This window comes from Capsicum annuum, chromosome 3 (genome assembly GCF_002878395.1).
Source record: "Capsicum annuum cultivar UCD-10X-F1 chromosome 3, UCD10Xv1.1, whole genome shotgun sequence".
Classification (NCBI taxonomy): domain Eukaryota; kingdom Viridiplantae; phylum Streptophyta; class Magnoliopsida; order Solanales; family Solanaceae; genus Capsicum; species Capsicum annuum.
The window spans coordinates 256,547,538-256,561,673 of NC_061113.1; the positions used below are offsets into that span (position 1 = coordinate 256,547,538).

Genomic DNA, 14,136 nt, shown 5'->3' on the forward strand with positions numbered 1-14,136 from the left:
TCTTGTATGACATATGGTCCATTCCACTTTAGGGTGAATTTATCCCCCGACTTATGAGAAGTGATAATGGGCCTTCTTACTGCAAGAACTTGATCTCTAACTTGGAAGCACCTCAAGCGAACCCTTTTGTTGAAAGAACGAGATAGCTGGGATTGATAGCATTCAAGACTTTGTTAAGCCTCTAGCTTCTTCTCATCAATAGCTTCTAACTCCGCAGATACAACTTAGCATTTTCTTCATCGATGAGCTCTTCTTGAATAGCTAGTCTCAAAGAAGGTATTTGACGCTCAAGTGGTAGGACTGCTTCAACTTCAAAAGCAAGCGAGTATGGGGTTGCTTGCGTTGGTGAATAGTAAGTTGTCCTTTACGCCCATAAAGCTTCTTCCATTTGATCATGTCAATCTCGTTTGAATTTAAAGACAACTTTTTTCAATAAGTTGCACAAGGTATTGTTGAAGTCTTCATCTAGACCATTGGCGGCAGCATGATACATTGAATACTTGCGCTGCTTGAAGCCAAAGAGGTCACAGATCTTGTTCATTAACTTGTTATCAAATGGCTTACAGTTGTCGGTTATTATGTATTGAGGAATTCCAAAGTGGTAGATGATATTCACTCGGATAAAGTTTGCAACATTTTCTTTCTTTACTTCCTTGAGAGCAACAACTTCAGCCCACTTTGAGAAGTAATCTATTGCGGCCAAGATGTATAAGTGCCCACCAGAAAATTTTGGTAGTGGACCGACAACATCCATTCCCCAAGCGTTGAATAGACAAAACGCTACAGTTGGATATAGTACCCCTGGAGGTCGATGTATGAAATTTGCATGGAATTGGCAACCTTTTCATCTTCTAGAATAGTCCAAGCAATCTTTTACTATCGTTGGCCAATAATATCCTATCCTTTTAATGTGAAAATGGAGCTTAGGTCCATATTGATGTGATCCACAAACTCCTGAATGTGCTTCTTGCAAAGCTTCGATTGCTTCTTCCTCTCCCAAACACCGTAAGAGTACTCCTTCAAATGATCTTCTGTACAATGTGTCCTTATAGTAGAGGAAGCGAGGTGCACGACGACGAATGTCAGTGCACGACGACGAATGTCAGTCTTTCTCCTTGGATCTTCTGAAAGTATCCCATAACATAAGTAATCGATGATAAGTTATCGCCAATCTTTTTTTTCAGTTTCAGATACGGCATTGAGGTATTCAACTTTATCTTCTTCATCATTGTTTGATGGGGTTACTACCCATTCTTGGCGAACAGTAACTTGTGTTTGATTAGGAATGGTCAGGGTTGAGGCCAAAGCAGCTAGGGCATCAGCTTGCTTATTTTTCTTCCTTGGCACATGCAGTAGGGTTACTTCTCTAACCCATCGCATCAACTTTTATGCATATTCATGATATGGTCTTAACTCAGGCTTTCAAACTTCATAGCTTTCCAACAGCTGTTTTATCACCAATTGAGAGTCGCCAAAAACTTGTAATTGCAGTTTTTTCATGTCGACAACCATCTCTAGTCTGAGTATGAGCACTTGATACTCAGCAACATTATTGGAGTAATGATTCGTCAAGGTAAAAGAGTAGGGGATGACCTCTTCTTGTGGAGTGACAAACATTACGCCAGCACCAGCTCCATCTCGATGTACAACACCATCAAAATACATCTTCCATGGGGATCTAACTTCAACAACCATTGCATCTTCATCAGGGAGTTCATCTCTCAGCTCCCAGTTATCAGGTATTGGGTGATCTACCAAGAAGTCAGCCAATGCTTGTCCTTTTACAACTTTTTGGGGACACATACACAATTTTAAATTGTTGAAATTGAAGGTACCATCTTGCAAGTTAGTCACTAAGGACTGGTTTTGACATTACAAACTTGATAGGATTTGCCCTAGAGACAAGTTGGGCAATATGAGCCTCAAAGTAGTGCTTCATTTTTTGAATCGGGACGGCTAATTCCAAACATAACTTCTCAATTGGAGAATACTTTAGCTCATTCGGCGTCATTATTCATGTCAAATAGTAAAGAGAATTTTCCTTGCCTTTACTATTTTCTTGAGCTAGTAATGCTCCAACTGATCTCTCCTGTGCCGCAATGTAGAGTATCAATGGTTTCCCAGGTATGGGTGCTGCAAGAACTGGTGGCTTCATTAAGTATGATTTGATACTCTCAAAGGCATTACTACAAGCTTGGTCCAATTCGAAGGGAGTGTCCTTCTTCATAAGATGACTAAATGGTTGACATTTTCCAGCCAGGTTTGAGATGAACCTCCTTAAATATGCTAGCCTTCCTTGAAGGCTTTTCAACTCATGAATATCCCGAGGCTCGTGCATCTTCAAAATTGCATCAAATTTAGCTTAATCTATCTCAATTCCTCGGTGTCGTAGAATAAAGCCAAGAAATTTTCTTGAAGTAACTCCAAAGGCACACTTCAATGGATTCATCCTAAGTTGATATCTTCGAAGTAACTCGAATACAATTCTTAGGTCTTTTAAGTGATCGTCTCTCTTTCTGGACTTCACCACTAGATCATCCACATAGCATTCAACATTTTTATGGAGCAGGCCATCAAAAATATTCTACATAGCCCTTTGATAAGTGGCGTCAGGGTTCTTCAAACCAAAAGGCATCACCTTATAGAAATAAATAACTTTTGACGTACGAAATGCAATGAGTTTTTCATCCTTTGGCGCCATACGGATTTCATCTTTTACCCTCCGCTGGAAGTTTGCCCAACCTTGATGGCTCATTAGGATTATATCCAGCCTTTACAAATAACTTGTATGCATTTGGATCAATGCCTTCTTTTGTACGCTTCATAGGGAGTGCCCCTTTAGCACATTATCTTGGGCATCAGGTGAGTGATCTTTCTCTTTCTTTACCTTTGACACGTAGCGAAGAATAGGAGTTGCCTTCTTGTTCATAGGAGCGATGCTTTCTTTATTCAAAGTGAAGAAGGGCTTCCTATTGGTGAATTTTTCAATAGTCGTTGCGACCTTCTTAGATGCAAGATCGTCACACTTGGTCTTGGTGACATCTTCAATCCTTTTCTCATCTATAATATGATTTTTAGGTAGAATTTTGCATCGGCAAAATGTGACTCAGCTTCAGTGAATGGCTTGTCATCGGCGACTATCGTTCTTTCCACTTCGTTTTTGAGGTACTTCAAGCATTGATAGTAAGAGAACGAGATAATTTTGTTTCTGTACACCCAAGGCCTACCAAGTAATACATTGTATGAAGTTTTTACATCGATCACATGCATCAATGGGTTTGATTGAAAATCACCCATACTAATCCCCAACTTGATATATCCCATGGACTTTTGGCCCTATTGGTTGAAGCCTTGGATCATTATATGGCTTTCGTCCAGTTCGCTAGTAGCGATGCCAAGCTCATTCATCATACGGATAGGCAGGATATTGACTCCAAATCCTTCATCTATCAAAATTCTATTGATCTTCTTTCCTAGAATTTGACCCATCATGTATAAGGGACGGTTATGTAGGGTCTCACTAAGCAGAAGATCGTTATTTGTGAATGTGATTTTTGTATCACACACATGTGCCTCTTTGCCAAAAGTTTCATCCAACCTCTTGGAAGATGAAGGAACTTCCATGGGTAGATTCTCACCCTTTTAACCCTCTTTGGCGGTATTGAAACAAAACACATCAAGGTTGACTTGGGCAGTCTTTACACGAAACCAACTCGGTAAGAATTCCTCTAAAGTCACCGGACGTTAAGGTTTTTAGTGGTGAAGCTCTGTCATCCTCATCTTCTTTGGGAATCCAACCAACTTCTCTTTTCTTGGTTTCAACACATATTTGGACTGGGTCGAGCGAGCTAAAAGTAATAGATATTTAATGAGAACTGGCCGTCTCATCGTCGAAGATTTTCTTCTCTTTTGCCAGTTGCATGACTTTATCTTTAAAAACAAAGCACTTTTCCAGAGGATGACTGACGAGCCTATGATATTTGCAATAATTAGGGTCATTGGTCCTTCCAGCTTCATTGGGATGCTTCATCTTTGGGATTTCAATTAGCTTATGCTCAAGGAGTTCATAAAAAATCTCAGAAACATCAGAATCAAGGAAGGGATATTCCTTTTCTTGCATCTTCTTTAAAGTTTTCTGATTTGGATGTGCTTCAGAAGTCGTTTTCACACTTTGCTTCTTGCTCACCTTTGTGGTGACCTTCATAGGAGACACATCAACATTCATGGACTCCTTGTTTTCAGTTTTGGAAACAAACTTGCCCCATTTTTTGGGTTTCTGCTTTTTCTTTCCCCTTCGAGGGTCATGAATAGGCGCTCCTTCCTTTCAAGCAGAAGACATGCTCAACTCCATGTCGTGAACACGAGTAGCTAACTCTTCAAAGGATTTTGGTTTAATTCCTTACAAGATGTAGAGAAGTCCCCAGTGCATTCCTTGGACGCACATCGATGGTGTTTGTTTCACAGGGTTTTCTATCTCATGAACCTATGGAGCTTTTCTCAGTGCATTGCTATATTCTCCGTCTATAAAGCGTTCCATCCTATCCACTATCTTATTAATTCTGGCTTCTTGATTCTGAATAGTTGGTCAGGCCTTCAATTGGCTTTGTCAGGTTCGCTAGCTGCTCCTCCATAGACGAGGCATCAGTTACCATTGCTTGTATGATCACTAGAGATGTTGGAGAGTAACACAAATTATCACATAAGTTGATTTTTGAAGTGCTTAGCTTATGTGGTGTAAGTGGAGATAACGCATTTGTTGAACGACCATCGCTCTTGGCTCTAGAGTATTTAAAACTGGAATGCTCAAGTAGAGCTAGAGTCTGTTTCAGTGATTCGGCCACACTGCTTCCTCCTTCTGAAGCACTTGCATTGGACTTCGTTTCTTTCGAGGTTGAAGATCCGAAAAATGGAGCTGGAGCGGACGACATTGGATGTGTTTGTTCTCCTAGCAAGCCTGCCTTGCTTCTTGTGACAGCTCCCAGACTTCCGAAAGTAACACCAAGGATGCTTTCTACTTCTGCAGAGAACTTTGAATCTGCAGCCTTGGAAGCAGTTGATTGAGAATTGACCTTCTTGGAAGTCATTTCATTGTTTTTAAACTTTGAAGTATTAAAAATTGAGATGAGATGTAGAGATTGTCCCACTGAGCGTGCCAGAATTTGTTGGACAGTAAAATTTTTGAGGATCGAAAAATAAATAATTCGAGGCAAGAAAAATATTGCAACAATTAATTTATTGATTTCAATGCAAGTGTTACAATCTCTATGGATCCTCGGATTCGCCTTTTCAAATATAAATTCAAGGGCTTAAAGATTAATCTTGAATTTGAACTTGGTTTGCGGACTTGAGGGACTTGTGCTTGAATTCAAGGGATTTTGAGCTTGTTCTTGAATATTGTTGTCTTGATCTTGAATCTTGATGAACTTGATTTGAATGCTTGAGCTTTTTTTAGAGAAATTACGGCGTTTGATCCACGAGCTTTCTTTGGCTACTTGTTATAGGTCTGGGGGTCCTTCTTTGAATTATGAGACCCCTATTTATAGTTGTGGGAAAGGAAGAGGCATGATGAATATGTATTTCCTTTGACCAATTAGATTTAAGTGATGTGGCGCCTTTTATGGGTTTTGATTTTATGGGCCTGCTGCATCATTTTGACATGTGGCATAGTCCTATTGGATCTTTTCCCTGACTTGGCATGCCACGACACGTGACGTTTATTTGGGCCTCTAGAATATGACAATAATTTGGGCTTATCAAAGTGGGCTCATCATTTATAGCTCAAATCAATGGGCTAGCCCAAAAAAAAAATTGGACTTTAATTAAATCCATAAATATTTGGATTTAAATAATTAATCCAATTATATTAATCCGCAATATTTATTTGGGATAAATATATTTTGTATTTAATGATTTGAATTTGGTACGAATTTAAATTTAACAAAATTGCATTGCCCACAGTGATAAATTAACAGGTTTCTAGTGAATAATTGTAGATTGTAAATGCATGAATCTTTTAACAAGAAAAATTTGTAAAGCCTAATTTCATGTCACCAAATTTAGAGTAATTGGTATAGTGTGCATATAAATCAGTTCCAATCATCAAGTTTTTGTGTAATTTGTATTTTGAGAAGACTAATGTAATCTTTTACACAACAGATTCAATTACAATCAGTCTTTTTATAATTAAGCTTATTAGATGATATTCTTACTAGCATCCATAAACTTTATTCCATCAATTAGTGGGCTTACGCTGTGCTATGCACGGCCCAATATTGATTCTTAAAAATTATATGTTATGTATAATTCTATAATTCTAAGTTAGGCGTCTATTATTATATTTAGATTGATGAAATTTATATTATAATATTTTAAGTTGTCCAAATTTTTATGCCATTGATAGTCAATTATATTTTTAAAAATTATTTAAATGTTTAATTATTGTGATTTGTAACATTTTTTCTTCTATTCTACTAATTAGAAGTGACATAGTAAAATTATTATAACAAATAGTTGTGAAATCTTTTTTAAGTGGTCTCATAAAAGATGTTAAGTTAATTTAAAACATCAAAAAATAATTTATCATTTTATGTTTATATTATTTTTTATTAAATATTATTTATTTTTTAATAGTTAAATGACTTATAATAATTAATTATGAGTGATATATTAAAATTACGGTTGAAACAGCTGAAGCAGTCATGTCATAAATATCTATTTAATTTTTTTATTAAATATTTTTAATTTTTTAATACATAAGTGACTTATAATAACTACCTAGAGGTAATATAGTAAAATCACGATTGAACCCGCGAAGTAGAAAATGACTTATAATAATTAATTAGAAGTGATATAATAAAATTATTATGAAAAATACTTGTTAAAAAACTAAGTGTCATATAAGACGTCAAATTAATTTTAAATATCAAGAGTTAATTTATCATTTTATATCTATTTTACTTTTTTCATTAAATATTATTAATTTCTTAATTTTAGATGACGCATAATAATTAATTGAAAATGATATAGTAAAATTACGGTTGAAATAAATTAAGCAGACATGTCATAAATGTCTATTTTATTTTTTTATTAAATATTTTTAATTTTCTAATATGTGGATAACAACCTATATAATTAATCAGGAGTGATATAGTCAAATTATGATTAAAAAAGTTAAAGTAGACATATCATAAATATCTATTTTATTTTTTATTAAATATTATTATTTTTTAATACATAAATAACTTGTAATAATTAATTAAGAATAATCTTTAACAGTATATAATTTCAATCAAAAATAACAATAAACCAATTGCATGAAAAAAGCAAATTTTAGTTAACATTGTAGGCAAGAGAAACCAAGGAGAAAAGAAAAAAGATCAAAATGGGACCCACACGACAGAAAAAGGTAACTAAAAGTATTGACTGACCCACACGACAGAAAAAGGTAACTAATAAGTAAGATATACTCTGATTTTTTTGTTTGAAATTTAAAAAGTACAATCGTACAGTAGCTTTAAAATATCGGAATTGATAAAATAACTAAAATATCCTCACTATATAGAATAATGACAAGAAGCACACATGTTGACGAACTCCTGCGTGCTTCTTCACTCTTCTACATAATAGTAATATAATGGAGGAAATTAAACTGTTTATTAATACAGTAACATACATTTAAACTCTTTCAAGGGATCCTGATCTTTGTCATCAGATGTTTGACGTTTGACGATTAAGATGTTTCTTTGAATATAAATTAATTGATGATAACAAAAACAAATAAGAATATGTAGCCTTGTTTCTCTAAATAAATCGTCATCATTATACAAGTGAAATAAATTACTAGTACTATGTTATGTTAAAGTAATATTTGTTTGGTCTTTGTGATAGTAATTAGAGTTCTCGAAGGTAGTCCTGTATATTCACTCCATATCAATTTATTTATCTTATTTTTTTTAAGTCCGTCTTTAAAAAGTTATCAAATAAATATCAATTTTTTATTTGATAACTTTTTAATTCAATTTTTTTTTTAAATGACACGTATAAGACCACAAAATTAAAGATATGCTGATATATTTTTACACTAAAACCATAAAATACAATTTAATTAAATTAATTAAAGATATGCTGATATACTTTTACCCTAAAACCATAAAATACAATTTTTTTGATTGTTTTAGACTCCATAATTAGTCAAGATGTGACAATCAAATTAAAAGGAAGAAAATAACACTCTCTTTATTTCGCATTAGTTGGCTCTTATGAACTTGGCATATTCATTAACAAAAATATTTATTAGGGATCTATTTTACTAAATTAACCTAATTAATTATATTTTGAAAATATAAATTTGAGTTATATAATTTGTTTAATAATTTAATAATAGAAATATTATTGAAAGAACATATTAATTTTTTTTTAAAATTTTATCAAAGTAACAACTAAATTAAAATAAATATTTTAAAAAAAAAATCAACTAAAATAAAATGAATGGAGTACTAAGTCTTTTTTGAAAAATGGATTATATCGGCCATAATTATTAGTCAAAGTATAAAATGTGATGGTTCTGAAGGCACTCCATATATAGGGCATACAGAAAAGTTTGTAATTATTACCCTTAAGTAATGTGCCATGGTTTGAAATATGATTGATGTGAGTACACTGCGGATTGATGGGTTCGAAATCGAGGGCATCATCCGAAAACTTAAAGTTTATAAATTAAGATGGTAATAATTTTGATAATAATAAAAAATAAATATTAAAAATATATTATTGATATAATTTGATCAAATGACCTACATATTAAAAATAATATTAAAAAATTTTAAAATCTATTAGGAGAAATTACTCCTAAACAAGACTATTTGAAGACTACATTATGAATGCTACTGTGTTATTGTATGAGAAGAGAATTTTCTATTTATAAAGTTTCTTTTTTGAAAAGTAAAAGTAATTATGATATTACTTTTATTTTTCTTCTAACAAAAATAGAATTTAAATTTGATAAGAAAATCAGGTTAAAAACCCTAACAATGTGAGACTCCATATATACATAATAAACTTACCGGCTTACTTTGTTCCTCCTCTTTTAATTTATTTTAGGGAGAATACTCACAAAAATACCTGAAGTTTGACCGAATTATCAGTTGAGCATACTGAACTTTACGGGGGTCCTATTACCCCCAAACTTTTTTTTCGTATTTTAATGGTATATATCTGTCACTTAGCCCATTGCGTGTTATTCACGCGCATTGAACTCGTGAAAAGTGTTAAAAACGTTATAAACTCTTTTATTTTTTTGTCAAACAGCCCCTTAATTTTATAATTATTTAAAGTTTTATATTTTTTATTTATCTTTTCATTCTTTTTCTTCTCTCTTCTCTCTTCTTTCTTCTTTCTTCTTTCTTCTTTCTTCTTTCTTTCTTTTCTTTAACAATGGTTGCTCCACTGTTGAATTGAAATTAAATTCTTGAAGATTCCATTTCAATTTCCATTCTGAAAGATTAATGGAACTCGCTAATTGAAACTCAATGGAAGATTCGAAAGATTCAAATTTGGAAACTCGCTAATTGAATCTTTCGAGTTTCATTAATGAAAATTGAATCTTTCGAGTTTCATTAACGGAAGATTGAATAGCTTCGATACGTGTACTGTCAGTATTTTTGTCTTTATATATTAAATTATATTTTTTGAATTTTCTGAATTCCATTAATGGAAATTGAATCTTCTATTGAGTTTTCAATTAGCGAGTTCCATTGAATCTTCCATTAATGAAACTCACTAATTGAATCTTCCGAGTTTTAATGGAAAATTAATGGAAGATTCCATTCAATTATTTAAAAAAACTTTCTTCATAAACTCAATGGAATTCAAAGTTTGAAACTGGAAATTGAAAACTTTTGGAGTGATAAGAATGGACTTGGAATTTGAAATTGACTCAATGAAATCATTTGAAATATTTAATATGGTTGTAATGGTGAAAAAATGTTGAAAAGTGATAAAATGGAGAATAAACAGCATGTATACCACACTTCCCACCGTAAAAGCTGGGTATAATATTTTGAGTGGGATTAATTCCACTTTAAAAAAGTCCGGGGGAATTAATTTCAATTTAAAAGGTATAGGGGGTAATAGAACCCCGCAAAGTTCAATATGCTCCACTAAAAATTTGGTTAAAGTTCAGTCATTTTCGTGGGTATTATCCCTTTATTTTACTTCTATCCCATTTAATTCGTTTAAAAAGAATTATTTAAAAATAAAAAAAAATTGGACAATATTTAAATTTCTAACATCTCATGACAATTATTTGATATTACAAAATAAAAAAATTTATACGTATCATTATGTAATAATGAGAAAATTCAACAAAAAGTTATTTGGTTAAATTTATGTCCAGCCAATTTAAAAACATATCAAACCGAATGAAGTAAATTCGCATGCGTATATTCAAAACTAAATCTATAAACGTGTGTTGTTCAAAGAAGCATTTCACAAGAAAAATTGCATCTTATCAACTATAGATATACCAATATGGATTATAGTGCAGTGGATGAGGCTGCTTCATTGTTAATCAGAGGTCGAGGGTTCGACCCTGAGTAGGGAGAAAGCTCTATTCGGCGTGCTGCCACCTTAACGAGCCCTGCAACGCGCAATCCGAATTAGTTGAGCTCCAACGCGAACACCAAACACCGAACACGAACATCGAATGGAAAACAAAGAAAAAACTATAGATATGATGTAGAAAATCTACATAAGCATAAGCATTAATGACTGATATCACACGGTACGAATGACAAGACATCTAAATCACTCTAAAACAACTTTACAGGTGCCTAACACCCAGCTTCTACACTAATAAAAACACATAAAATACAAGTTCAGTGCTCATGCAACGATGGACTGTTGTTGTTAGAGAAACAGTCAGCAAGAAGAGACTTAATCTCTTCATCATCTTCTTCTTCATCTCCACCATTAACAGCATTAGGATCAGCAGTGCAATAACTGCCAAAAGAAGCTTGTAATTCAGGCATACACATCATCCTTCTCCTCTTGTAGTTAGCCTTGAAGCAAGCTTGCCTCAATCTCTTTGTTTTCTCTTCAAGTTCCATGTCTGGAACTTCTTCCATCTTCTTCTTCTCTTCCTCTAATAGCTTTATCACATCTTTCAGCTTTTGTTCCATTCCCTTTCCTCCTCCCTTCTCCAGTTCCTGCAAATAATGCATGTCATGTATAAAAGAGTTTTTAACTTTACTACGTTATCAGATCCTATTGTAAACTATTATATGATGAGTTGTACAGATATTTTTACACTCTATAATTTGATGAAAAAGAATTCATAGGTAATGCTCCTTCGTAAAACTATCAAATCATTCAAAAATATTTACATATAATCCTCGATAAAATAAGAAATTTACATCTTTTAAAATACTAAAAATTACCAAGCACTTATAAATCTATTAAACCGTTAGTAGATTTTAGTTAAAGTCGTCTAGGAAAATCATTGCTTGGCAGCCTTCAAATTATTTTAACATGTTATATATATAGCAAGTAAAACTAAATGTTAAAAAGGTGTGTATATATATATATATACAACACAAGAAATGAATTTTTTTTCTCCCATAAGCATAATATCACAAAATTGAAACAAGAATAAAAAGAACTAAACAGTGAATATAGAGTCATGTGGACCTTAATATCCTTTCCAAACGAACTAAACAGAAAATATTGTCACATGAGTACACTGAAACGGAGAGAGTAAAAAATTGCAGTATATTAGAAGAAAATATGTAGATGTATAGAGTGAACCTTGACATTCTTGATCAGTGTTTGAAGACTCATTAACTTCCTATGTGGCCACCTTCGAATTCCCAGATCCCTACATCTTTTCTTCAATAGTGTCAACCCAATATTCAGCTCCTTTGCTGCCTGTGTTATTGGCATGTAAAAATACTTTGAAATTTTATCTCTAGATAACATTCTTGAGCTACTAATCTCCTGATCACTTTGCTTCTCTTTTTCCGTTACAATATTTTCCTCAACACGATCATTACCCATTATTACTTGTTGATTAATTTCATCACATAACAACAATTGTTGGCTCCCACTTCCGATTAATTCGCCACTCAATCCAAATTCATTCCACATTCTAAATCCATTTCCACTTTCATCATAGCACAACTCTCCTGCACCTATAACACGAGACAAATAATAATAATAAAAAATTAAAAAAATCAATATTACTCCATATATATAATAAGTAGTTGTCTAACAAAACATGAACATCACCTGTAGGAAGGCTATAAAAAGATGAATAAAATGGATCTTCGAGTTCCATTTCCATCAATGGAATATTATTATTAGCAGTGCTTTCTTGAATAGACAAATCATACTGATAGTCGATTGCACAGTATCCTGAGTATTCACTGTTTTTAAAACGTAGAATATTAATATCACACGCGTAGAATAAAGTGGTAAAACAAAAGAATAAATAAAATTCTGGAAGTAGATAAAATAATGAATCACCTGAAATCATCAAGAGGAGGGAGTTGAATGGGAATATCTTGATTTGTCATCACTTCAAAGTTTGAGTGATCACTTCCCATATTAGGGCTGGAGATCAAAATAATGAGTTTAGGTTATTTTAGAGTAGGGAGAAGTGAGAAGATAAGGAAGGGATTGGAAGTAAGTATTAATTAATGTGAAAGTAATAATTAGGATTTAGTGCAGTGGAAATCGTGCGCCGTCGATATGCATGCATGTTTACCATTAATAATTAATTACATTCATCAATATTCATATTGATTGGTGCGTTTTATGCCCACGTACGTCTGTTATAAAGACTTGTCATTATTATTTCTTTTTGGAATCCCCTCCTGGATTTTCATTTGTTGTTATATACTCCATCGTTCAATTTTAATTGTCCCGTTTTGAGTTGATTCACCTATTAAAAAAATATATAATTAATAACATATTTATTTTATCATAATATTTCTATTAAATAATTATTACATATATTTTGAAATTAATTTTTTTAAAAAAGATAATTAATGTTAAGAGTAAAATAGAAAAAAAATTGTTTTATCTTAATATGTCAAAAATGACAAATAAAGTAGAAATTTGATTAGAAAATTAGTGACAAGTAAAAGTAAACGGAGGAATTATCTTAAGGTGTGTTGAAGTGTTACTCCTTTCTTTCGTTCCTTTTTACTTGTCATTATTGACATATCTGTTTTAAAAAAAAAAAAATTGAATAGTAAGTTTATCATGTTATCTCTATTAATAAATATTTAATAATATGTATTAAAAAATAATTTTAAAATAAATAATTAAAGCTAAGAATAAAATAACAAAAAAAATTATCTTTTCTTGATTTGTTAAAAATAACAAGTTAATACGAAAATCAAATTAGTAGAAAAATAGTGACAAGTAAATTCGATAAAAAGACTACTATTCAACCTAAAATATTTTTCTATTTTTGCATATTCGATTAATTAAAACAAAAAATATAATGTTTTTTGAAAATAGAATTTTTCAAAATAAGAAAAATGTCTTCTTCCTATGAAAAGTAGAAAAAACAAGTGGTATTGTATTTTTGAATAATACTCCTTCGTGTTTATTTTTACTTATCATATTTAGACTTGACATTTTCATTAAGAAAAAATGATTGACATGGCTATTTTACTTATTGTGGGATAAGTATTTAATACTAATGGTTAAAAATGAAAAAAACTTATTTCTTTTCTTGATATATTAAAATATGTGAAAAATTTATGTTTAGAATATGCAGAAGTAAAAGTGAACGAAGAGATTATTTGTTACTCACTACATCCCAATTTATGTGCAACCTTGACTTGGTGTAACATTTAAGAAAAAAGGAAGACATAAATTGAGAAAAAAAAAAAAAGTACTTACAAACAAAACATTAAAAGATAAAAGGTTAAAAACACTTAATTTTTTATAAAATATTTTTCGTTCCATGAAAAACATTTTCTCCGCACCAAGCATACTCTTAATGGAGAAAAACTAAATAAAAAAGTACCCCGTGTAATCAATTATTTTCCTAAAGAACATTGTTTTTCTATGGAAAATATTTTTCTCGATATCGAGACCTCACCCTTAATGGAGATCTAAAAATTAAAT

The 14,136-nt window shown here is 32.0% G+C and overlaps 1 pseudogene; it reads right to left on the reverse strand.

The window, feature by feature from the left end:
* Window positions 1–10,874: 10,874 nt before the first annotated feature.
* LOC124896895 lies at window positions 10,875–12,599 on the reverse strand (annotated as a pseudogene).
* Between the last annotated feature and the right edge of the window lie 1,537 nt (window positions 12,600–14,136).